Source organism: Triturus cristatus, chromosome 11 (genome assembly GCF_964204655.1).
Source record: "Triturus cristatus chromosome 11, aTriCri1.1, whole genome shotgun sequence".
Taxonomy (NCBI): Eukaryota; Metazoa; Chordata; class Amphibia; order Caudata; family Salamandridae; genus Triturus; species Triturus cristatus.
In genome coordinates this window covers 125,288,598-125,312,094 of record NC_140594.1, presented here as the reverse complement: position 1 = coordinate 125,312,094, position 23,497 = coordinate 125,288,598, and positions in this window count along the sequence as shown.

The following is a 23,497-nucleotide window of genomic DNA, read 5'->3' as shown; positions in this document are numbered from 1 at the left end:
ACAGGAGTGAAGGAATTACTCAGGAAATAAGAATGAGAGTTTCCCTGGACATGAGTATGAGAGATATTCAGGACAGGAGTCATGGAGATGTGTAAAACATTGGTTATGGGGTTTTGCAGCAAAGGTGTATGAGAAGTACCCCTGACTTGAGTATAGGTGTAACTTAGGGCAGAGTATGGAAGTTACACAAGACAGCAGTAATTGAGTTACAGAGGACACAAGTCATGGGAATGCAGTGGGGTTTCACAGGAAAGTTGTGTGGGATTTACCCCAGACCGAAGTATAGTGATAATTAAATAAAAATATGGAGGTCGCCCTGGACTGGATTATTAGCTACAGCGGACACGAGTCATGGGGTTGCTTTGGACAGGCGTTGTGGGCTTTCCAAGGAAAGGAGTATGGAAGTTACCCCAGAACGAAGTATAGATGTTATTTAGAGCAGAATAAGGGAATTACCCCAAACTGGAGTATAGGTCTTACTCAGGACAGAGTATGGGATATCTCATATAGTACTTTGGGAGTTACTCTGGAATGGTATGTGTGGTTAACACTGGACATGAGCATGAAATTTACAAAGGGCAGAATTGTGAAAGTTACTCTGGATGCTTACCTCAAGCGGAAGCGTTGGGGTTACCCAGACAGGAGAGTTACCTCAGGCCAGGGTATATAGGTTAGTTAGGAGACCAGTAGTGTGTAAGGGTTGCACTAGCCTGGAGAATCACTCCTCTCACGCAACTGCCAGCTTCTGTTCATGGAGATCCTAAAACACGTCCAGGACTTAAATATACTTTAAGTGCTGTTCAGGTGGATGCACAATACATGAATGCAGGGTGCGGTGCCAGGAAGGCATGATGAGCCCAGGCAGAGGCGGAGCAAGCAAGAGAGCTCCTCTTCTTTGCCTATGGTAAGTGAGTAGAAGGAGAGCATCACCTGACACAGAATGGGACAGCGTGAACAAGGTAACATCTAATCTAGATAGTGAATAGTCATAGATGTTCTAACTAGGTAAGGAGTGCAATTCCATCAGTTCTGCCCAATTCGCTGACTGCTACTGCACCAACGACCCTACATTGCCGCCAGCTCTGTCTTTGCTCTTACACAATGGTTACCCCCTGCCTAAATCAAATGCCCTTTCAAAGCAAGGAAAGTCACGCTCACCCCAGGAGGGACTCGAACCCACAATCTCTGGCTTAGGAAGCCGGTGCTTTGACCATTAGGCCACTCGGGCTCAGCAGACTGACGCGCTAGGGCATAATACGGATGTGGCAGCCTTAGGGGTTCTGTGCTTTGCAGAAGAGATCCATTTTGAGCCATGATCATTTGATGGTGAAGTTGCCCTCTGGGGGTGTGGAGATCAAGGAATGAAGGGCACAAGACAAGGGACCAAAGGGATAGAAGTTGCACAAATAAAGCTGTAAATTAAGGTGCTTTATATGCTTCGGCTGCAGGGCGCAGTGCTTTGTATGTGAATGTAGATGTGAGCTGGCCCAAAGTGAAATAGGGAAAATAAATTGGCCAGCCAGTGCCAGTACTAACTTAAAGTCAAGTAAGGAGTGGAAGTTGAGCCAACCTCATGTCACCAGAGCTGTAACGCAGAAGGAAACCTTGCTTACCCAGGACTGAAAATAACATGGGTTCTTCATCACAAGGGCTCTTCATTGTGAGGTTCTTCATCACAAGGACTCTTCATTGCGAGGTTCTTCATCACAAGGCTCTTCATTGCGAGGTCCTTCATCACAAGGGCTCTTCATTCCAAGGTTCTTCTTCACAAGGCTCTTCATTGCGAAGTTCTTCATCACAAGGGCTCTTCATTGCGAGGTTCTTCATCATAAGGGCTCTTCATTGCGAGGTCCTTCATCACAAGGGCTCTTCATTCCAAGGTTCTTCATCACAAGGCTCTTCATTGCGAAGTTCTTCATCACAAGGGCTCTTCATTGCGAGGTTCTTCATCACAAGGGCTCTTCATTGCGAGGTTCATTGCGAGGTTCTTCATCACAAGGGCTCTTGATTGTGAGGTTCTTCATCACAAGGGCTCTTCATTGCGAGGTTCTTCATCACAAGTGCTCTCCATTGCGAGGTTCATTGCGAGGTTCTTCATCACAAGGGCTCTTCATTGCGAGGTCCTTCATCACATGGGCTCTACATTGCGAGGTCCTTCATCACATGGGCTCTTCATTGCGAGGTTCTTCATCACAAGGCTCTTCATTGTGAGGTTCTTCATCACAAGGCTCTTCATTAAGAGGTCCTTCATCACAAGGCTCTTCATTACGAGGTTCTTCATCACAAGGGTTCTTCATTGCGAGGTTCTTCATCACAAGGATCTTCATTGCGAGGTCCTTCATCACAAGGGCTCTTCATTGCGAGGTTCTTCATCACAAGGATCTTCATTGCGAGGTCCTTCATCACAAGGGCTCTTCATTGCGACGTTCTTAATTACAAGGACTCTTCATTGCGAGGTCCTTCATCACAACGGTTCTTCATTACGAGGTTCTTCATCACAAGGGCTCTCCATTGCGAGGTTCTTCACAAGGGCTCTTCATTGCGAGGTCCTTCATCACAAGGGCTCTTCATTGCGAGGTCCTTCATCACAAGGGCTCTTCATTGCGAGGTTCTTCACAAGGGCTCTTCATTGCGAGGTCCTTCATCACAAGGGCTCTTCATTGCGAGGTTCTTCACAAGGGCTCTTCAATGCAAAGTCCTTCATCACAAGGGCTCTTCATTGCGAGGTTCTTCATCACAAGGCTCTTCATTGCGATGTTCTTCATCACAAGGCTCTTCATTGCGAGGTCCTTCATCACAAGGCTCTTCATTGCGAGGTTCTTCATCACAAGGGCTCTTCATTGCGAGGTTCTTCATCACAAGGCTCTTCATTGCGAGGTTCTTCATCACAAGGGCTCTTCATTACGAGGTCCTTCATCACAAGGGCTCTTCATTCCAAGGTTCTTCATCACAAGGATCTTCATTGCGAGGTCCTTCATCACAACGGCTCTTCATTACGAGGTTCTTCATCACAAGGGCTCTCCATTGAGAGGTTCTTCACAAGGGCTCTTCATTGTGAGGTCCTTCATCACAAGGGCTCTTCATTGCGAGGTCCTTCATCACAAGGGCTCTTCATTGCGAGGTTCTTCACAAGGGCTCTTCATTGCGAGGTCCTTCATCACAAGGGCTCTTCATTGCGAGGTTCTTCACAAGGCCTCTTCAATGCGAAGTCCTTCATCACAAGGGCTCTTCATTGCGAGGTTCTTCATCACAAGGCTCTTCATTGCGATGTTCTTCATCACAAGGCTCTTCATTGCGAGGTCCTTCATCACAAGGCTCTTCATTGCGAGGTTCTTCATCACAAGGGCTCTTCATTGCGAGGTTCTTCATCACAAGGCTCTTCATTGCGAGGTCCTTCATCACAAGGGCTCTTCATTCCAAGGTTCTTCATCACAAGGCTCTTCATTGCGAGGTTCTTCATCACAAGGGCTCTTCATTGCGAGGTTCTTCATCACAAGGGCTCTTCATTGCGAGGTTCATTGCGAGGTTCTTCATCACAAGGGCTCTTGATTGTGAGGTTCTTCATCACAAGGGCTCTTCATTGCGAGGTTCTTCATCACAAGGGCTCTTCATTGCGAGGTTCATTGCGAGGTTCTTCATCACAAGGGCTCTTCATTGCGAGGTTCTTCATCACAAGGCTCTTCATTGTGAGGTTCTTCATCACAAGGCTCTTCATTAAGAGGTCCTTCATCACAAGGCTCTTCATTGCGAGGTTCTTCATCACAAGGGTTCTTCATTGCGAGGTTCTTCATCACAAGGATCTTCATTGCTAGGTCCTTCATCACAAGGGCTCTTCATTGCAAGGTTCTTCATCACAAGGACTCTTCATTGCGAGGTCCTTCATCACAACGGCTCTTCATTACGAGGTTCTTCATTACAAGGGCTCTCCATTGCGAGGTTCTTCACAAGGGCTCTTCATTGCGAGGTCCTTCATCACAAGGGCTCTTCATTGCGAGGTCCTTCATCACAAGGGCTCTTCATTGCGAGGTTCTTCACAAGGGCTCTTCATTGCGAGGTTCTTCATCACATGGGCTTTTCATTGCGAGGTTCTGCATCACAAGGCACTTCATTGCGAGGTTCTTCATCACAAGGCTCTTCATTGCGAGGTCCTTCATCACAGGAGCTCTTCATTTGCGAGGTCCTTCATTACAAGGGCTCTTCATTGCGAGGTTCTTCATCACAAGGATCTTCATTGCGAGGTTCTTCATCACATGGGCTTTTCATTGCAAGGTTCTTCATCACAAGGCACTTCATTGCGAGGTTCTTCATCACAAGGCTCTTCATAGCGAGGTCCTTCATCACAGGAGCTCTTCATTTCCGAGGTCCTTCATCACAAGGGCTCTTCATTGCGAGGTTCATTGCGAGGTTGTTCATCACAAGGGCTCTTGATTGTGAGGTTCTCCATTACAAGGGCTCTTCATTCCGAGGTTCTTCATCGCAAGGGCTCTTCATTGTAAGGTCCATTGCGAGGTCCTTCATCACAAGGGCTCTTCATTGCGAGGTCCTTCATCACAAGGGCTCTTCATTGCGAGGTTCTTCATCACAAGGCTCTTCATTGCGAGGTCCTTCATCACACGGCTCTTCATTGCAAGGTCCTTCATCACAAGGCTCTTCATTGCGAGGTCCTTCAGCACAAGGGCTCTTCATTGCGAGGTCCTTCATCACAAGACTCTTCATTGCGAGGTTCTTCATCACAAGGGCACTTCATTGCGAGGTTCTTCATCACAAGGCTCTTCATTGCGAGGTCCTTCATCACAAGGCTCTTCATTGAGAGGTCCTTCATCACAAGGGCTCTTCATTGCGAGGTTTTTCATCACAAGGGCTCTTCATTGCGAGGTTCTTCATCACAAGGGCTCTTCATTGCGAGGTTCTTCATCACAAGGGCTCTTCATTGCGAGGTCCTTCATCACAAGGGCTCTTCATTGCGAGGTCCTTCATCACAAGGGCTCTTCATTGCGAGGTCCTTCATCACAAGAGCTCTTCATTGCGAGGTTCTTCATCACAAGGCTCTTCATTGTGATGTTCTTCATCACAAGGCTCTTCATTGCGAGGTCCTTCATCACAAGGGCTCTTCATTGCGAGGTTCTTCAGGGCTCTTCATTGCGAGGTTCTTCATCACAAGGCTCTTCATTGCGAGGTTCTTCATAACAAGGTTCTTCATTGCGAGGTCCTTCATCAAAAGGGTTCTTCATCACAAGGATCTTCATTGCGAGGTTCTTCATCACATGGGCTCTTCATTGCGAGGTTCTTCATCACAAGGCTCTTCATTGCGAGGTTCTTCATCACAAGGCTCTTCATTGCGAGGTCCTACATCATAGGAGCTCTTCATTTGCGAGGTCCTTCATCACAAGGGCTCTTCATTGCGAGGTCCCTCATCACAAGGGCTCTTCATTGTGAGGTTCTTCATCACAAGGCTCTTCATTGCGAGGTCCTTCATCACAAGGGCTCTTCATTGCGAGGTCCTTCATCACATGGGCTCTTCATTGCGAGGTCCTTCATTACATGGGCTCTTCATTGTGAGGTTCTTCATCACAAGGCTCTTCATTAAGAGGTCCTTCATCACAAGGCTCTTCATTGCGAGGTTCTTCATCACATGGGTTCTTCATTGCGAGGTTATTCATCACAAGGATCTTCATTGCGAGGTTTTTCATCACAAGGGCTCTTCATTGCGAGGTTCTTCATCACAAGGGCTCTTCATCGCGGGGTTCTTCATCACAAGGCTCTTCATTGCGAGGTTCTTCATCACAAGGGCTCTTCATTGCGAGGTTCTTCATCATAAGGGCTCTTCATTGCGAGGTTCTTCACAAGGGCTCTTCATTGTGAGGTCCTTCATCACAAGGGCTCTTCATTGCGAGGTCCTTCATCACAAGGGCTCTTCATTGCGAGGTTTTTCACAAGGGCTCTTCATTGCGAGGTTCTTCATCACAAGGATCTTCATTGCGAGGTCCTTCATCACAACGGCTCTTCATTACGAGGTTCTTCATCACAAGGGCTCTCCATTGAGAGGTTCTTCACAAGGGCTCTTCATTGTGAGGTCCTTCATCACAAGGGCTCTTCATTGCGAGGTCCTTCATCACAAGGGCTCTTCATTGCGAGGTTCTTCACAAGGGCTCTTCATTGCGAGGTCCTTCATCACAAGGGCTCTTCATTGCGAGGTTCTTCACAAGGCCTCTTCAATGCGAAGTCCTTCATCACAAGGGCTCTTCATTGCGAGGTTCTTCATCACAAGGCTCTTCATTGCGATGTTCTTCATCACAAGGCTCTTCATTGCGAGGTCCTTCATCACAAGGCTCTTCATTGCGAGGTTCTTCATCACAAGGGCTCTTCATTGCGAGGTTCTTCATCACAAGGCTCTTCATTGCGAGGTCCTTCATCACAAGGGGTCTTCATTCCAAGGTTCTTCATCACAAGGGCTCTTCATTGCGAGGTTCTTCATCACAAGGGCTCTTCATTGCGAGGTTCATTGCGAGGTTCTTCATCACAAGGGCTCTTGATTGTGAGGTTCTTCATCACAAGGGCTCTTCATTGCGAGGTTCTTCATCACAAGGGCTCTTCATTGCGAGGTTCATTGCGAGGTTCTTCATCACAAGGGCTCTTCATTGCGAGGTTCTTCATCACAAGGCTCTTCATTGTGAGGTTCTTCATCACAAGGCTCTTCATTAAGAGGTCCTTCATCACAAGGCTCTTCATTGCGAGGTTCTTCATCACAAGGGTTCTTCATTGCGAGGTTCTTCATCACAAGGATCTTCATTGCTAGGTCCTTTATCACAAGGGCTCTTCATTGCAAGGTTCTTCATCACAAGGACTCTTCATTGCGAGGTCCTTCATCACAACGGCTCTTCATTACGAGGTTCTTCATTACAAGGGCTGTCCATTGCGAGGTTCTTCACAAGGGCTCTTCATTGCGAGGTCCTTCATCACAAGGGCTCTTCATTGCGAGGTCCTTCATCACAAGGGCTCTTCATTGCGAGGTTCTTCACAAGGGCTCTTCATTGCGAGGTTCTTCATCACATGGGCTTTTCATTGCGAGGTTCTGCATCACAAGGCACTTCATTGCGAGGTTCTTCATCACAAGGCTCTTCATTGCGAGGTCCTTCATCACAGGAGCTCTTCATTTGCGAGGTCCTTCATCACAAGGGCTCTTCATTGCGAGGTTCTTCATCACAAGGATCTTCATTGCGAGGTTCTTCATCACATGGGCTTTTCATTGCAAGGTTCTTCATCACAAGGCACTTCATTGCGAGGTTCTTCATCACAAGGCTCTTCATAGCGAGGTCCTTCATCACAGGAGCTCTTCATTTCCGAGGTCCTTCATCACAAGGGCTCTTCATTGCGAGGTTCATTGCGAGGTTGTTCATCACAAGGGCTCTTGATTGTGAGGTTCTCCATTACAAGGGCTCCTTATTCCGAGGTTCTTCATCGCAAGGGCTCTTCATTGTAAGGTCCATTGCGAGGTCCTTCATCACAAGGGCTCTTCATTGCGAGGTCCTTCATCACAAGGGCTCTTCATTGCGAGGTTCTTCATCACAAGGCTCTTCATTGCGAGGTCCTTCATCACACGGCTCTTCATTGCAAGGTCCTTCATCACAAGGCTCTTCATTGCGAGGTCCTTCAGCACAAGGGCTCTTCATTGCGAGGTCCTTCATCACAAGACTCTTCATTGCGAGGTTCTTCATCACAAGGGCACTTCATTGCGAGGTTCTTCATCACAAGGCTCTTCATTGCGAGGTCCTTCATCACAAGGCTCTTCATTGAGAGGTCCTTCATCACAAGGGCTCTTCATTGCGAGGTTTTTCATCACAAGGGCTCTTCATTGCGAGGTTCTTCATCACAAGGGCTCTTCATTGCGAGGTTCTTCATCACAAGGGCTCTTCATTGCGAGGTCCTTCATCACAAGGGCTCTTCATTGCGAGGTCCTTCATCACAAGGGCTCTTCATTGCGAGGTCCTTCATCACAAGAGCTCTTCATTGCGAGGTTCTTCATCACAAGGCTCTTCATTGTGATGTTCTTCATCACAAGGCTCTTCATTGCGAGGTCCTTCATCACAAGGGCTCTTCATTGCGAGGTTCTTCAGGGCTCTTCATTGCGAGGTTCTTCATCACAAGGCTCTTCATTGCGAGGTTCTTCATAACAAGGTTCTTCATTGCGAGGTCCTTCATCAAAAGGGTTCTTCATCACAAGGATCTTCATTGCGAGGTTCTTCATCACATGGGCTCTTCATTGCGAGGTTCTTCATCACAAGGCTCTTCATTGCGAGGTTCTTCATCACAAGGCTCTTCATTGCGAGGTCCTACATCATAGGAGCTCTTCATTTGCGAGGTCCTTCATCACAAGGGCTCTTCATTGCGAGGTCCCTCATCACAAGGGCTCTTCATTGTGAGGTTCTTCATCACAAGGCTCTTCATTGCGAGGTCCTTCATCACAAGGGCTCTTCATTGCGAGGTCCTTCATCACATGGGCTCTTCATTGCGAGGTCCTTCATTACATGGGCTCTTCATTGTGAGGTTCTTCATCACAAGGCTCTTCATTAAAAGGTCCTTCATCACAAGGCTCTTCATTGCGAGGTTCTTCATCACATGGGTTCTTCATTGCGAGGTTATTCATCACAAGGATCTTCATTGCGAGGTTTTTCATCACAAGGGCTCTTCATTGCGAGGTTCTTCATCACAAGGGCTCTTCATCGCGGGGTTCTTCATCACAAGGCTCTTCATTGCGAGGTTCTTCATCACAAGGGCTCTTCATTGCGAGGTTCTTCATCATAAGGGCTCTTCATTGCGAGGTTCTTCACAAGGGCTCTTCATTGCGAGGTCCTTCATCACAAGGGCTCTTCATTGCGAGGGCCTTCATCACAAGGGCTCTTCATTGCGAGGTTCTTCACAAGGGCTCTTCATTGCCAGGTCCTTCATCACAAGGGCTCTTCATTGCGAGGTTCTTCATCACAAGGGCTCTTCATTGCGAGGTTCTTCACAAGGGCTCTTCAATGCGAAGTCCTTCATCACAAGGGCTCTTCATTGCGAGGTTCTTCATCACAAGGCTCTTCATTGCGAGGTTCTTCATCACAAGGCTCTTCATTGCGAGGTTCTTCAATACAAGTTTCTTCATTGCGAGGTCCTTCATCAAAAGGGTTCTTCATTGCGAGGTTCTTCATCACAAGGATCTTCATTGCGAGGTTCTTCATCACAAGGCTCTTCATTGCGAGGTCCTTCATCACAGGAGCTCTTCATTTGCGAGGTCCTTCATCACAAGGGCTCTTCATTGTGAGGTCCATTGCGAGGTCCTTCATCACAAGGGCTCTTCATTGCGAGGTCCTTCATCACATGGGCTCTTCATTGCGAGGTTCTTCATCACAAGGCTCTTCATTGTGAGGTTCTTCATCACAAGGCTCTTCATTAAGAGGTCCTTCATCACAAGGCTCTTCATTAAGAGGTCCTTCATCACAAGGCTCTTCATTGCGAGGTTCTTCATCACAAGGGTTCTTCATTGCGAGGTTCTTCATCACAAGGATCTTCATTGCTAGGTCCTTCATCACAAGGGCTCTTCATTGCAAGGTTCTTCATCACAAGGACTCTTCATTGCGAGGTCCTTCATCACAACGGCTCTTCATTACGAGGTTCTTCATCACAAGGGCTCTCCATTGCGAGGTTCTTCACAAGGGCTCTTCATTGCGAGGTCCTTCATCACAAGGGCTCTTCATTGCGAGGTCCTTCATCACAAGGGCTCTTCATTGCGAGGTTCTTCACAAGGGCTCTTCATTGCGAGGTTCTTCATCACATGGGCTTTTCATTGCGAGGTTCTGCATCACAAGGCACTTCATTGCGAGGTTCTTCATCACAAGGCTCTTCATTGCGAGGTCCTTCATCACAGGAGCTCTTCATTTGCGAGGTCCTTCATCACAAGGGCTCTTCATTGCGAGGTTCTTCATCACAAGGATCTTCATTGCGAGGTTCTTCATCACATGGGCTTTTCATTGCAAGGTTCTTCATCACAAGGCACTTCATTGCAAGGTTCTTCATCACAAGGCTCTTCATTGCGAGGTCCTTCATCACAGGAGCTCTTCATTTCCGAGGTCCTTCATCACAAGGGCTCTTCATTGCGAGGTTCATTGCGAGGTTGTTCATCACAAGGGCTCTTGATTGTGAGATTCTCCATTACAAGGGCTCTTCATTCCGAGGTTCTTCATCGCAAGGGCTCTTCATTGTAAGGTCCATTGCGAGGTCCTTCATCACAAGGGCTCTTCATTGCGAGGTCCTTCATCACAAGGGCTCTTCATTGCGAGGTTCTTCATCACAAAGCTCTTCATTGCGAGGTCCTTCATCACACGGCTCTTCATTGCAAGGTCCTTCATCACAAGGCTCTTCATTGCGAGGTCCTTCAGCACAAGGGCTCTTCATTGCGAGGTCCTTCTTCACAAGACTCTTCATTGCGAGTTTCTTCATCACAAGGGCACTTCATTGCGAGGTTCTTCATCACAAGGCTCTTCATTGCGAGGTCCTTCATCACAAGGCTCTTCATTGAGAGGTCCTTCATCACAAGGGCTCTTCATTGCGAGGTTTTTCATCACAAGGGCTCTTCATTGCGAGGTTCTTCATCACAAGGGCTCTTCATTGCGAGGTTCTTCATCACAAGGGCTCTTCATTGCGAGGTTCTTCACAAGGGCTCTTCATTGCGAGGTCCTTCATCACAAGGGCTCTTCATTGCGAGGTCCTTCATCACAAGAGCTCTTCATTGCGAGGTTCTTCATCACAAGGCTCTTCATTGTGATGTTCTTCATCACAAGGCTCTTCATTGCGAGGTCCTTCATCACAAGGGCTCTTCATTGCGAGGTTCTCCAGGGCTCTTCATTGCGAGGTTCTTCATCACAAGGCTCTTCATTGCGAGGTTCTTCATAACAAGGTTCTTCATTGCGAGGTCCTTCATCAAAAGGGTTCTTCATCACAAGGATCTTCATTGCGAGGTTCTTCATCACATGGGCTCTTCATTGCGAGGTTCTTCATCACAAGGCTCTTCATTGCGAGGTTCTTCATCACAAGGCTCTTCATTGCGAGGTCCTACATCATAGGAGCTCTTCATTTGCGAGGTCCTTCATCACAAGGGCTCTTCATTGCGAGGTCCTTCATCACAAGGGCTCTTCATTGTGAGGTTCTTCATCACAAGGCTCTTCATTGCGAGGTCCTTCATCACAAGGGCTCTTCATTGCGAGGTCCTTCATCACATGGGCTCTTCATTGCGAGGTCCTTCATTACATGGGCTCTTCATTGTGAGGTTCTTCATCACAAGGCTCTTCATTAAGAGGTCCTTCATCACAAGGCTCTTCATTGCGAGGTTCTTCATCACATGGGTTCTTCATTGCGAGGTTATTCATCACAAGGATCTTCATTGCAAGGTTTTTCATCACAAGGGCTCTTCATTGCGAGGTTCTTCATCACAAGGGCTCTTCATCGCGGGGTTCTTCATCACAAGGCTCTTCATTGCGAGGTTCTTCATCACAAGGGCTCTTCATTGCGAGGTTCTTCATCATAAGGGCTCTTCATTGCGAGGTTCTTCACAAGGGCTCTTCATTGCGAGGTCCTTCATCACAAGGGCTCTTCATTGCGAGGGCCTTCATCACAAGGGCTCTTCATTGCGAGGTTCTTCACAAGGGCTCTTCATTGCCAGGTCCTTCATCACAAGGGCTCTTCATTGCGAGGTTCTTCATCACAAGGGCTCTTCATTGCGAGGTTCTTCACAAGGGCTCTTCAATGCGAAGTCCTTCATCACAAGGGCTCTTCATTGCGAGGTTCTTCATCACAAGGCTCTTCATTGCGAGGTTCTTCAATACAAGTTTCTTCATTGCGAGGTCCTTCATCAAAAGGGTTCTTCATTGCGAGGTTCTTCATCACAAGGATCTTCATTGCGAGGTTCTTCATCACAAGACTCTTCATTGCGAGGTCCTTCATCACAGGAGCTCTTCATTTGCGAGGTCCTTCATCACAAGGGCTCTTCATTGTGAGGTCCATTGCGAGGTCCTTCATCACAAGGGCTCTTCATTGCGAGGTCCTTCAGCACAAGGGCTCTTCATTGCGAGGTTCTTCATCACAAGGCTCTTCATTGCGAGGTCCTTCATCACACGGCTCTTCACTGCAAGGTCCTTCATCACAAGGCTCTTCATTGCGAGGTCCTTCAGCACAAGGGCTCTTCATTGCGAGGTTCTTCATCACAAGGATCTTCATTGCGAGGTTTTTCATCACAAGGGCTCTTCATTGCAAGGTTCTTCATCACAAGGGCTCTTCATTGCGAGGTTCTTCATGACAAGGCTCTTCATTGGGAGGTTCTTCATCACAAGGGCTCTTCATTGCGAGGTTCTTCACAAGGGCTCTTCATTGCGAGGTCCTTCATCACAAGGGCTCTTCATTGCGAGGTCCTTCATCACAAGGGCTTTTCATTGCGAGGTTCTTCATCACAAGGCTCTTCATTGTGATGTTCTTCATCACAAGGCTCTTCATTGCGAGGTCCTTCATCACAAGGGCTCTTCATTACGAGGTTCTTCATCACAAGGGCTCTTCATTGCGAGGTTCTTCGTCACAAGGCTCTTCATTGCGAGGTTCTTCATAACACGGTTCTTCATTGCAAGGTCCTTCATCAAAAGGGTTCTTCATTGCGAGGTCCTTCATCACAAGGATCTTCCTTGCAAGGTTCTTCATCACATGGGCTCCTCATTGCGAGGTTCTTCATCACAAGGCTCTTCATTGCGAGGTTCTTCATCACAAGGCTCTTCATTGCGAGGTCCTACATCATAGGAGATCTTCATTTGCGAGGTCCTTCATCACAAGGGCTCTTCATTGCGAGGTCCTTCATCACAAGGGCTCTTAATTGTGAGGTTCTTCATCCCAAGGCTCTTCATTGCGAGGTTCTTCATCACAAGGCTCTTCATTGTGAGGGCCTTCACCACAAGGGCTCTTCATTGCAAGGTCCTTCATCACAAGGGCATTGCGAGGTCCTTCATCACAAGGGCTCTTCATTGCAAGGTCCTTCATCACAAGGCTCTTCATTGCGAGGTTCTTCATCACAAGGCTCTTCATTGCGAGGTCCTTCATCACAAGGGCTCTTCATTGCGAGGTCCTTCATCACAAGGGCTCTTCATTGCGAGGTTATTCATCACAAGGCTCTTCATTGAGAGGTTCTTCATCACAAGGGCTCTTGATTGCGAGGTCCTTCATCACAAGGGCTCTTCATTGAGAGGTTCTTCATCACAAGGCTCTTCATTGCGAGGGTGCGAGGTCCTTCATCACAAGGCTCTTCATTGCGAGGTTCTTCATCACAAGGCTCTTCATTGCGAGGTTCTTCACAAGGGCTCTTTATTGCGTGGTTCTTCACATGGGCTCTTCATTGCGAGGCTCTTCACAAGGGCTTTTCATTGCGAGGTCCTTCATCACAAGGGCTCTTGATTGCGAGGTTCTTCATCACAAAGCTCTTCATTGCGAGGTTCTTCAGCACAAGGGCTCTTCATTGCGAGGTCCTTCAACACAAAGCGCTTCATTGTGAGGTTCTTCATCACAAGGGCTCTTCATTGCGAGGTCCTTCATCACAAGGCTCTTCATTGCGAGGTTCTTCATCACAAGGGCTCTTCATTGTGAGGTTCTTCATCACAAGGGCTCTTCATTGCGAGGTTCATTGTGAGGTTCTTCATCACAAGGGCTCTTCATTGTGAGGTTCATTGCGAGGTCCTGCATCACAGGGGCTCTTCATTGCGAGGTCCTTCACAAGGGATCTTCATTGCGAGGTCCTTCATCACAAGGCTCTTCATTGTGAGGTCCTTCAGTACAAGGGCTCTTCATTGCGAGGTCCTTCATCACAAGGCTCTTCATTGCGAGGTTCTTAATCACAAGGGCACTTCATTGCGAGGTTCTTCATCACAAGGCTCTTCATTGCGAGGTCCTTCATCACAAGGCTCTTCATTGAGAGGTCCTTCATCACAAGGGCCCTTCATTGCGAGGTTTTTCATCACAAGGGCTCTTCATTGCGAGGTTGTTCATCACAAGGCTCTTCATTGCGAGGTTCTTCATCACAAGGGCTCTTCATTGCGAGGTTCTTCATCACAAGGCTCTTCATTGCGAGGTTCTTCATCACAAGGGCTCTTCATTGCGATGTTCTTCATCACAAGGGCTCTTCATTGCGAGGTCCTTCGTCACAAGGGCTCTTCATTGTGAACAAGGGGTCTTCTTTGCGAGGTTCTTCATCACAAGGGCTCTTCATTGCGAGTTCTTCATCACAAGGGCTTTTCATTGCGAGTTCTTCATCACAAGGGCTCTTCATTGCGAGGTCCTTTATCACAAGGGCTCTTCATTGCGAGGTCCTTCATCACAAGGCTCTTCATTGCGAGGTTCTTAATCACAAGGGCTCTTTGTTGCTAGGTCTTTCATCACAAGGGCTCTTCATTGCGAGGTTCTTCATCACAAGGCTCTTCATTGCGAGGTCCTTCATCACAAGGGCTCTTCATTGCGAGGTTCTTCATCACAAGGGCTCTTCATTGCGAGGTTCTTCATCACAAGGCTCTTCATTGCGAGGTTCTTCATCACAAGGGCTCTTCATTGCGAGGTCCTTCATCACAAGGGCTCTTCATTGCGAGGTCCTTCATCACAAGGCTCTGCATTGCGAGGTTCTTCATCACAAGGCTCTTCATTGCGAGGTCCTTCATCACAAGGGCTCTTTATTGCGAGGTCCTTCATCACAAGGGCTCTTCATTGCGAGGTCCTTCATCACAAGGCTCTTCATTGCGAGGTTCTTCATCACAAAGGCTCTTCATTGCGAGGTCCTTCATCACATGGGCTCTTCATTGCGAGGTCCTTCATCACATGGGCTCTTCATTGCGAGGTCCTTCATCACATGGGTTCTTCATCACAGATGCTCTTCATTAAAGGTGTTGTTTCTTGCTGGAATTCTTCATTACAGGTTTTGTTTTCTTTGCAGAGGTACTTCGTTGCAGGGGTTCTTCATCACACCCATTCTTAGCTGCAGGAGTCCTTCATCACAAGAATTCTTCATCTGTTACAAATCTTCCATGCAGGGGTTTTTCATCAAAAGGGTTTTTCATTGCAGGGGTTGTTCATTGCAGATGGTCATCTTCCCAGGGGGTCTTCATCGCAGTGGTTGTTCATCGCACGGTTGTTCATTGCAGGGATTGTTCATCGCAGGAGGTCTTTATCGCAGGAGTCTTCTTCTTAGGGGTTCTTCATCGCAGGGGTTCTTCGTCGCAGGGGATCCTTTCTGCCGGGGTTGTTTGTTGCAGGGGCTGGTCGTTGCTTAGGTTGTTTATCACAGTGGCTCCTTGTGGCAGCAGTTCTTCCTTGCAGGTGTTCTTCGTAACAGGGGTTGTTTGTTGCAGGGGTTGTTCATTACAGATGGTCTTCTTTGCAGGGGTTCTTTATCACAAGGGTTCTTCACTGCGAGGGTTCTTCATTGGTGGGGTTCTTCATCACAGGAATTCTTCTACGTAGGGGTTCTTCGCTGCAGGGGTTCTTTTCTGCAGGGGTTGGTCATTGCAGAGGTTGATCGTTGCGGGGGCTCTTCATCACATGCATTCTTCGTCTGTAGCAGTTCTTCCTTGCAGAGGTTCTTCATCACAGGGGTTGTTCGATGCAGGAGTTGTTTATTGCAGGTGTTGTTCACTGCAGATGGTCTTCTTTGCAGGGGGTCTTCATCGCAGGGGTTCCTTCTGGCAGCAGTTCTTCCTTGTAGGAGTTCATTGTCACAGGGGTTGTTCATTTTCAAGATGGTCTTCTTGCAGGGGTTCTTTGTCGTGAGGGTTCTTCACTGTAAGGGTTCTTCATTGTTGGGGTTCTTCCTGATAGGAATTCTCCACCTGCATGGGGTTCTACACTGCAAAGGTTTTTCATCACAGGGCTCCTCGTGGCAGCGGTTCTTCCTTGCAGGGGTTCCTTGTAGAAGAGGTTGTTCATTATAGATGGTCTTCTTTGCAGGGGTTCTTTCCTGCAAGGGTTCTTCATTGCTGGGGTTCTTCATCACAGGAATTCTTCGCCGCAGGGGTTCTTTGGTGCAGAGATTGTTTATTGCAGGAGTTGGTTATTGTGAGAATTCTTCCTTACAATGGCTCCTTGTGGAAGCGGTTCTTCCTTGCAGGGGTTGTTCGTCACAGGGGTTTGCAGGGGTTGTTCATTACAGATGGTCTTCTTTGCAGGGGTTCTTTATCGCAGCGGTTCTTCACTGCGGGGGTTCTACATTGCATGGGTTCTTCCTTGCATGGGTTCTTCATCACAGGTGTTGTTCGTTACAGAAGTTCTTCATTGCAGAATTCTTCATCACAGGGTTCTTCATTGCAGAAGTCCTTCATCGCAAGGGTCCTTCATCACAGACTAGAAGACAAATACAAGGTATTAGCCCAGCTGAACACATGACTGGTGTATTCACATGGTGCTCTCTGTCATTACATGTAACAGTGTTTTCTTTTCCCTCTATGCCACCATGCTTTAGGAAGTGGCAGCTGGTATCTATGGGGGAACGGGGCGGGCGTACGTGTGCCCAAAAGTAATATATTAAAAAAAGTACATGGACATGAATACGATGTCCTCGGTGTGGATGTCTTCTTCCTTCCACAGCAGCCCGGCCACCAGGACACTCCCTTGCCCAATCCTGGTGCTGCTCACATGCAGCATGTGAGCAGTGCCCTGATTGGAGAGAGCTGCCACACTCTGTGCTCCACAGCACTCTGGAGGACTGCACTTACTCCAAACCCAGCTGTCTTGAGACAGCTGGGTTGAGAGGTTTAAAGTGTGCATGTATGGCTACCCATTGCAAGACAGCCGGCCAAAATGACATGCGTACTTAAAACAAGTGCAAAAGACAGCCCACTCTCCTCCCTGCTGCTGTCACTCAGAAGCGGCCCGCTCTTGTCCTGGGGCTCCTTTCGGGACGGGGATGACAAATAAAATGGTAATGAATTACCAATTTATTTTTCATCTCTGGGGCTTTGGGGGTAATGTAAGTAGGGTGACACTCCGCTCTAGGAGAAAAGGAAGGAGAACGCAGTGAAAACAAGCTAGAAGCAAGGAGAAGGGTCTCAAAAAACGGGGAGAAAAACAAGGAAAAAGTAGTGAAAAGAGGGGAAAGAGAAGGCATTCAAAAAACTGTGGAAAAGCAAGGAGAAAGCAGAGGGAACGTGCAAAAAGCAAGGAAAAGGCTCTCAAAAAATGGAGCAAAAAATAGGAGAAAGCAGTGCAAAGGAGGGAAGAGCTAGGAGAAGGCATTCAAACAAATGGGAAAAGACACGAGGAGTCTGTTGGCAGCTCTATCTGACAGGACGTTGCTGTGGGATGGGTTACTGCGTCTCCTACTTCTTCTTACATGGCTATCTCTTCACTTGGTGACAAGGAATGCGCTGTTTGCAAGCGTGGAGGGGACAAATCACAGTTTCCTTCCACTCTCTATGTCAGCCTACATGTGCCAGTAGCAACACTGTCCTGTTTGTGCTTGGCAGATAACGTTGCAGCGTGCTCTCTTATCGTGTTGCCGCGCTTTATAAATACTCGATTGACTGATTGATTGATTGAAGAGCATAGATTGAAAAAGGGGTTGTGTCCTGGTTCTGCCATTTTGCTTTTGCACCACCAATGTTCTGCTGAGATGATATATCCTACACCTCATCAAACATTATTTTCATTAACTTCGAAAACATCTTTGCTTTTTTAAGGCAGACCGTGTTCTTATTCCAGCTCTAGAGAGACGCAACAGGTTATTGTCTACTCACTGTACAGGCTACTGATAGGCCAAGACACCCGGAAGGCGTTTGGTACCCATACACCAACTACTACCCTACAAGGATGATCCAGTGATTTGCATCGATGCCATGTTGATCTTAAAGCTGCTCTCTAGTGGGTGTTCATTAAACACATGAATTCCTTTTTCCATATTGGTGCCTAGGTGACGTCAGAGGATAGTGTCGTCAGCAAAGAGGTATTGCTCACACACTGATTTGGGAGGAAACATTCCGGCGCATTTTGTTTTAGGTTCCAAATCACAGATATAAATTCAATAAAAGGGGGTTAAGATCATACCCTTTCTTAATCCTTTTCTGTGTGTGATAAATCTCTTCAAATATCATTTTTCACAGCACACCAAATGCAATGCTCATGATCTCACTCTTGATGTGACAAATGCAATTACAAATGTGGTAAATACCCTCACAGGTGAGATTGCTTACCTGTGAGTCGGGATGGCACAGATAAAGAGACTGAAGTCACCCCACACCTCACTCATCGTTCATACACAGGGAATCTTGGTGGCCTCCGTGGTTGGTGGGGTGGCTCCATACGGGCGGAGAGGATGTCATCAATATACATGGCAGAGGCACGCCTCAAGATATATAGATGAGGACCAAAGGCACAGGTGAGCAGAATCCGACTTGCTTATTCTGCAGCCCTTACCTGGGGTATGGCAGCACAGCTCATCGCTGTGAGACGATAAAAGGCTGTGCCCTGTTGTGTGAACCAGCAAAGTGAAAGCCATTCAGATGCGGAGAAAGCGCAGTGAAAGGGGAGGGACGAAGGGGCAGATTTACAAGCCCCGTATGCCACATTTGCGCCGCCGTTGCGTCACTTTTGTGATGCAGCGGCGGCGCCAAGCCAGTGCCATGCTGCGGGGTATTTACAACGTGACGCATCTAGGGAGATGCGTCACTTTGTAAGGCCCTTCGCCACATGTGGGCGTTCCGTCGCAGGGGGGGGGTTTCGGCACAGGAGCGCCTCCTAAAAGTGGCTGAGTGAAATCTACAAGATTTCACTCAGTCACTTTTACGGCCATGCTGCGCCAAAACCCTGCACCTGCTTGAAGCAGGTGTAAGGATTGACGCAGCATGTTAGGCATAGGGGCATTCCGAGCCTTGCTGGAGCTGCGTCGCGCTTGCGACGCGACTACAGCAATGCTTCACCTTTACAGCAGCAGATGCGTCCGCATCTGTCTATTCTTGCCCCATGGTGCGCCGCATTGTAAATGCGGCGCATCCATGGTGGCGCAAGAGGTGTCTGCTGTAACGCAAAATAACTGGCGCATCCCTGCTGATAGGCAGAGATGCGCCAGTTATTGTAAATCTGCCCCGAAGTCCTTTACATAGGGCAGGGGCAGGGTTGAAGGGAGACCAATCCTACTAAAGGGGAAGGTTTAGGATATGGAAAAAAACCAGCATCCATACCACTCAGAGGACACAAGGAAGGAGGAAGAATAAAGTAGGGGTTACTCCTCAGTATAAAATGCCGGAATCCAGTTGGGCGGTTAGAGACAGGAGCTCCTGTTCCTAACCTTTCCTTTTTCTGTCCAGGACCCTCAAGGCAGCCACACCACAGATCCTTGGAAGAACCTTCCTAATAAAAGGAAAGCTCAAAGGGACCCTTAAAAAACCACTTTTCACTGAGCTTTATTAGGTCTGTGACTTCACATGGCCCCAGAAGGGAAACTTATATCCAGGAACAGCTGGATGGGCCTGCTTTGCACAGAACCTGATCAAGGTCTGTGAAGTCAATCTATGGAGTATATTTATGAACCGATCACATCAAACCTGGAGTTCAGAGGGTGGGTGACAAAAGCCTCCAGGAATTCCCAAGAGAAGCATACAGGAAGTCGTAGGCACAAAGGCTGGAGGTGCGAATTGAGACCCGTGTGTGATCCTCTTCAAAGTATGACCGGCCAGTAGTGTATTCCTTGGCGAGCGTAGATTTCACAGAGGTGGAGACTGGTGGACTTGCATCTGGACCGTGCCTCAAATCCCAACTACCCGGGTGTCGATATGGTACATTACCATATTACCCTTAACGCTATGAAAGATACGACTATGAATGCACTATTAGTTTTGGGTTTAAGTACGTTTTGGTGTAATTCTGTTCAGCAGTTTTATATGGAGCTCCATCAACAGTTTCTTATTTGCCTCTCCACTTGAAGAATTTGCACAATTATTTTCATGTCAAGCCCATATAGGATAAAAATTTCTTTTGGGAAGTTTTGTGCAGATTCATCAAACTGCACCAAAGTTATTTGCAAAACAAAAATCGTCTTTTGAGTGGAAAGTTAGACCTAACCATAACTACACCAGAGCTATCGCCACCTCTCTAGTTGTTCAGATGTATGGTATTGCTCATTTGGACTTGTGGCACTCATTATAGTGCATGGCTCATTTGTCTCATGCTATTATTCAGTTAGCGGAAATCCAGACTCTAAAAGTTGGTTGGTTAGTCACTTGTATCTGGAAACCAGTGCCGGAGGCTGCAGTCACTGAGCCTCCTACTAGAATACATTCAAAATTACTTGAAATATCATCTGATATGTTACCTCTGTTGAACGTCACAGAGCTAAGGTTAGGGTTAGAGCTAGGCTTAGATTTAAGGTTAGGGTAACGTTTAAGATTAAGGTTAAAATAAGGCCAAAGCTAGTTTTCGAATATGAATATGGTTTAGAGTTAGGGTCATGCATTTGATTAAGAATAAGGTTTTGGGTTAAGGTTTATCTTTGAGCAAGTGTAGAGCTGGAGGTAAGCATTGATTAGGGACTGGTATATGATAAGTGTAGGAAATCCTATTTTCCCATGTGGTCACTGCATATTTTTCACCTCTTGATAGACCCTATATTTTTGCTAGTTTAAGAACGCTGTGCACATTACCCCCACTAACCAGTGGTAAAGTGTCTGTGCTCCCCTTTAACATTGTAGAATTAGCATATTCCTAATTAGCATATTTAACTTGTCTTTAAGTCCCTATTACATGGTACAAAGTATACCCAGGGTCTGGAAGTTAAAGACACTAATGGACCTCAGCACCTACTGTGCCATCCACTATACTGACAGTGTAAATCATGACTTCAAGCCTACCACTCTAGCCTGACTGAGGCAGTATAAACGCTACAATTTGGGCTGTCAAAAAAAACCCTTTTAACAGGTCCAAACCTCCCTTTTAAATATTAATGACACCCTTAATGTAGGCCTTCTCACCCACAAGGCAGAGTGCTATGTACTTAAAAGTAGGAAATGTGCAAATGTAATGCCAACATGTCCTTACAGAGATTCGCACCCAACAACTATTTTTCAGTGTAGATTAAATCCTAATGTTATATTTCGTGAACGGGACTAGGTAGAAAAACAATTTAACAATTATTTTTAATAGTTATTAGAAATCCAATTCAGTGGTGAAGTTGCATTGTTAATAAATATTAAGGAAAAGTAACTTTTAGAAATGTACCTTTTTCCTGACTGAAGTTCTTGGAAACTAAATTTGAATTTGCTCTCCTACCTGTGCCAGCCAATAATTAGCATGTGAATAGGTGTGAAAAAGGTACGAAGTGCTTTCCAGGAGCAATCATTAGGCTGAAATTAATGGGCAAGATGACTTCTCTGAAGCTACCAGAATATGCAGGGTGGGCTGTGAGCATCAGTTTTGACATTACAGTGTCAAATCCTGCTTGAATGTAAAATGCTGATTGACAAGTCAGCTGGGGACGCACTTGAAAGGAAGGGTAACAAAAAGCCCAAATAATTATTATGTATTTATTTATTTATTTATTTATTTATTTAATGCGTTTTTATATAGCGCGGACTTTACCCGAAGGTGTCAGAGCGCTTCACAATAGGAGCAGAAATGATACATAAGGAGAAAAATTACAAGTGACATGTTACAAAATCAAACGTTACGGTCCATGAGGCAATAGTGACATTAGTGCAAGTATCAGGAGCAAACAACATACAAGAGGTAGCAAACGATACGTTACAAAAGAAAAAAAAGTGACGTGTGCAGGTTACAAGAGCATACAAAGTACACAGAGGTCAATAAATGGCAGAAACTCAAAACACTAAAACAAAAGTTACGTTACATGAGGCAGTGGTGGCCGTTGTGCAAGTATCAAAAGCAACCCAAAATACAAGAGGTAGCAAACGATACGTTATAAAAGGAAAAGTGAAGTCTGCATGTTATACAAGAGTGCAAAGTACAAGTAGAGGTATAATACTGCACTAAATGGCAGACACTCAACACACAAAAACACACTGGGAATGCACTTCTATAGGCATGGAGAACAGAATTTCCTAAAACGGAAGGACTTCCTTCAGAAGATAGAGGACGTAGATTAAATTTGGAAGTGTCTTTGAAGGAGGAGAGCTTTGAGGTCAGTTTTGAAGGCCTGGAAAGAGGTGGTGGTCCGGAGATGAGGCGGAAGCGAGTTCCAGATTCTCACCGCGTTGCCTGAAAAGGATTGGGCCATCGATCTTTCCTTCTTGAAAGTGGGAGGTTCAAGCAATACATTTTCTGCATTACGTGAAGGTCTGGAGCCTCCAGAGAGTTTCAGTTTATTCGCCAGGTAGCGAGGGGAGGAGGAGTGCAAGGCTTTGTGAGTGATACAGGCAGTCTTGTAGATAGATCTTGCCTCTATGGGAAGCCAACGGAGGGTGGATAAAATGGGTGTGATGTGGTCGCTTCTTTTGGCCCCATAAATTAAATAAGCTGCTGAATGGAGAACAGACTTCAGAGGGGACAGGTGGGTTTTGGGGAGGCCAGTAAGAAGAGAATTGCAGTAGTCCAATCTGGAGAGAACCAGCGATTGGACCAGGATTTTAAGGTCGTGCTCCGGGAAGAAGCGACAAATCCCCCAAAGAAGGCGCAGTTGGTATCGAGCAGACTTTGCAATGGAATCGATGTGGGAGAGTAGATTGAGTTTTTTGTCGAGTATGACACCAAGGGATTTTGCGCTCTCGACAATGATGGGTTTATTGTTCAGTAGATTAGTCTGATCCATCCATGATTGCACTGGGGGAGGAGAAAGTGAGGAGGAGAGGAGGAGGAATTCAGTTTTGGAGGGATTCAGGATCAGTTGATGAGTTAACATCCAGTTTTGAATGGAGTCCAGAGTAGAGCTTAGGAAGGAGAGATCGTGAGTGGAGGCCACCTTAAGGTAGATTTGAGTGTCGTCCGCATATAGATGATATTGGATCCCGGATTTACTCAGGAGATTTCCCAATGGCTCTAAATAGAGATTGAATAGTGTGGGTGCAAGTATAGAGCCTTGAGGGACACCTTGACTGACCGCTAAAGGAGATGAAAGACTGTTCGCTATTTTGATCATTTGGGATCTATCAGAGAGGAAGGAGGCAAACCATTTGAGCACAGTGCCCTCCATGCCCATTCTCTGTTGAAGAGTGTTAAGGAGAGTGTTGTGATTGACAGTGTCAAAGGCTGCAGAAAGGTCAAGAAGAATTAGAAGACAAGACCAGCTTTGTCCCACTAGACTTCTGTTTCTGGATTTTTACATATAACACTGGAGGTGTACTTGGAAGGAAGGGAAACAGGGTGCCAAAATAATTATTGTGTATTCATTGTCTGGTTGCTGGAAACCCCTGCTTTTTTCTACCAGACTTCTGTCTCTGGACTTATTGTTGGTACAGTGGCTGCTCCAAACTGAATTTTACTTTTAGATGTAGGAGGCTACTAGGATTAC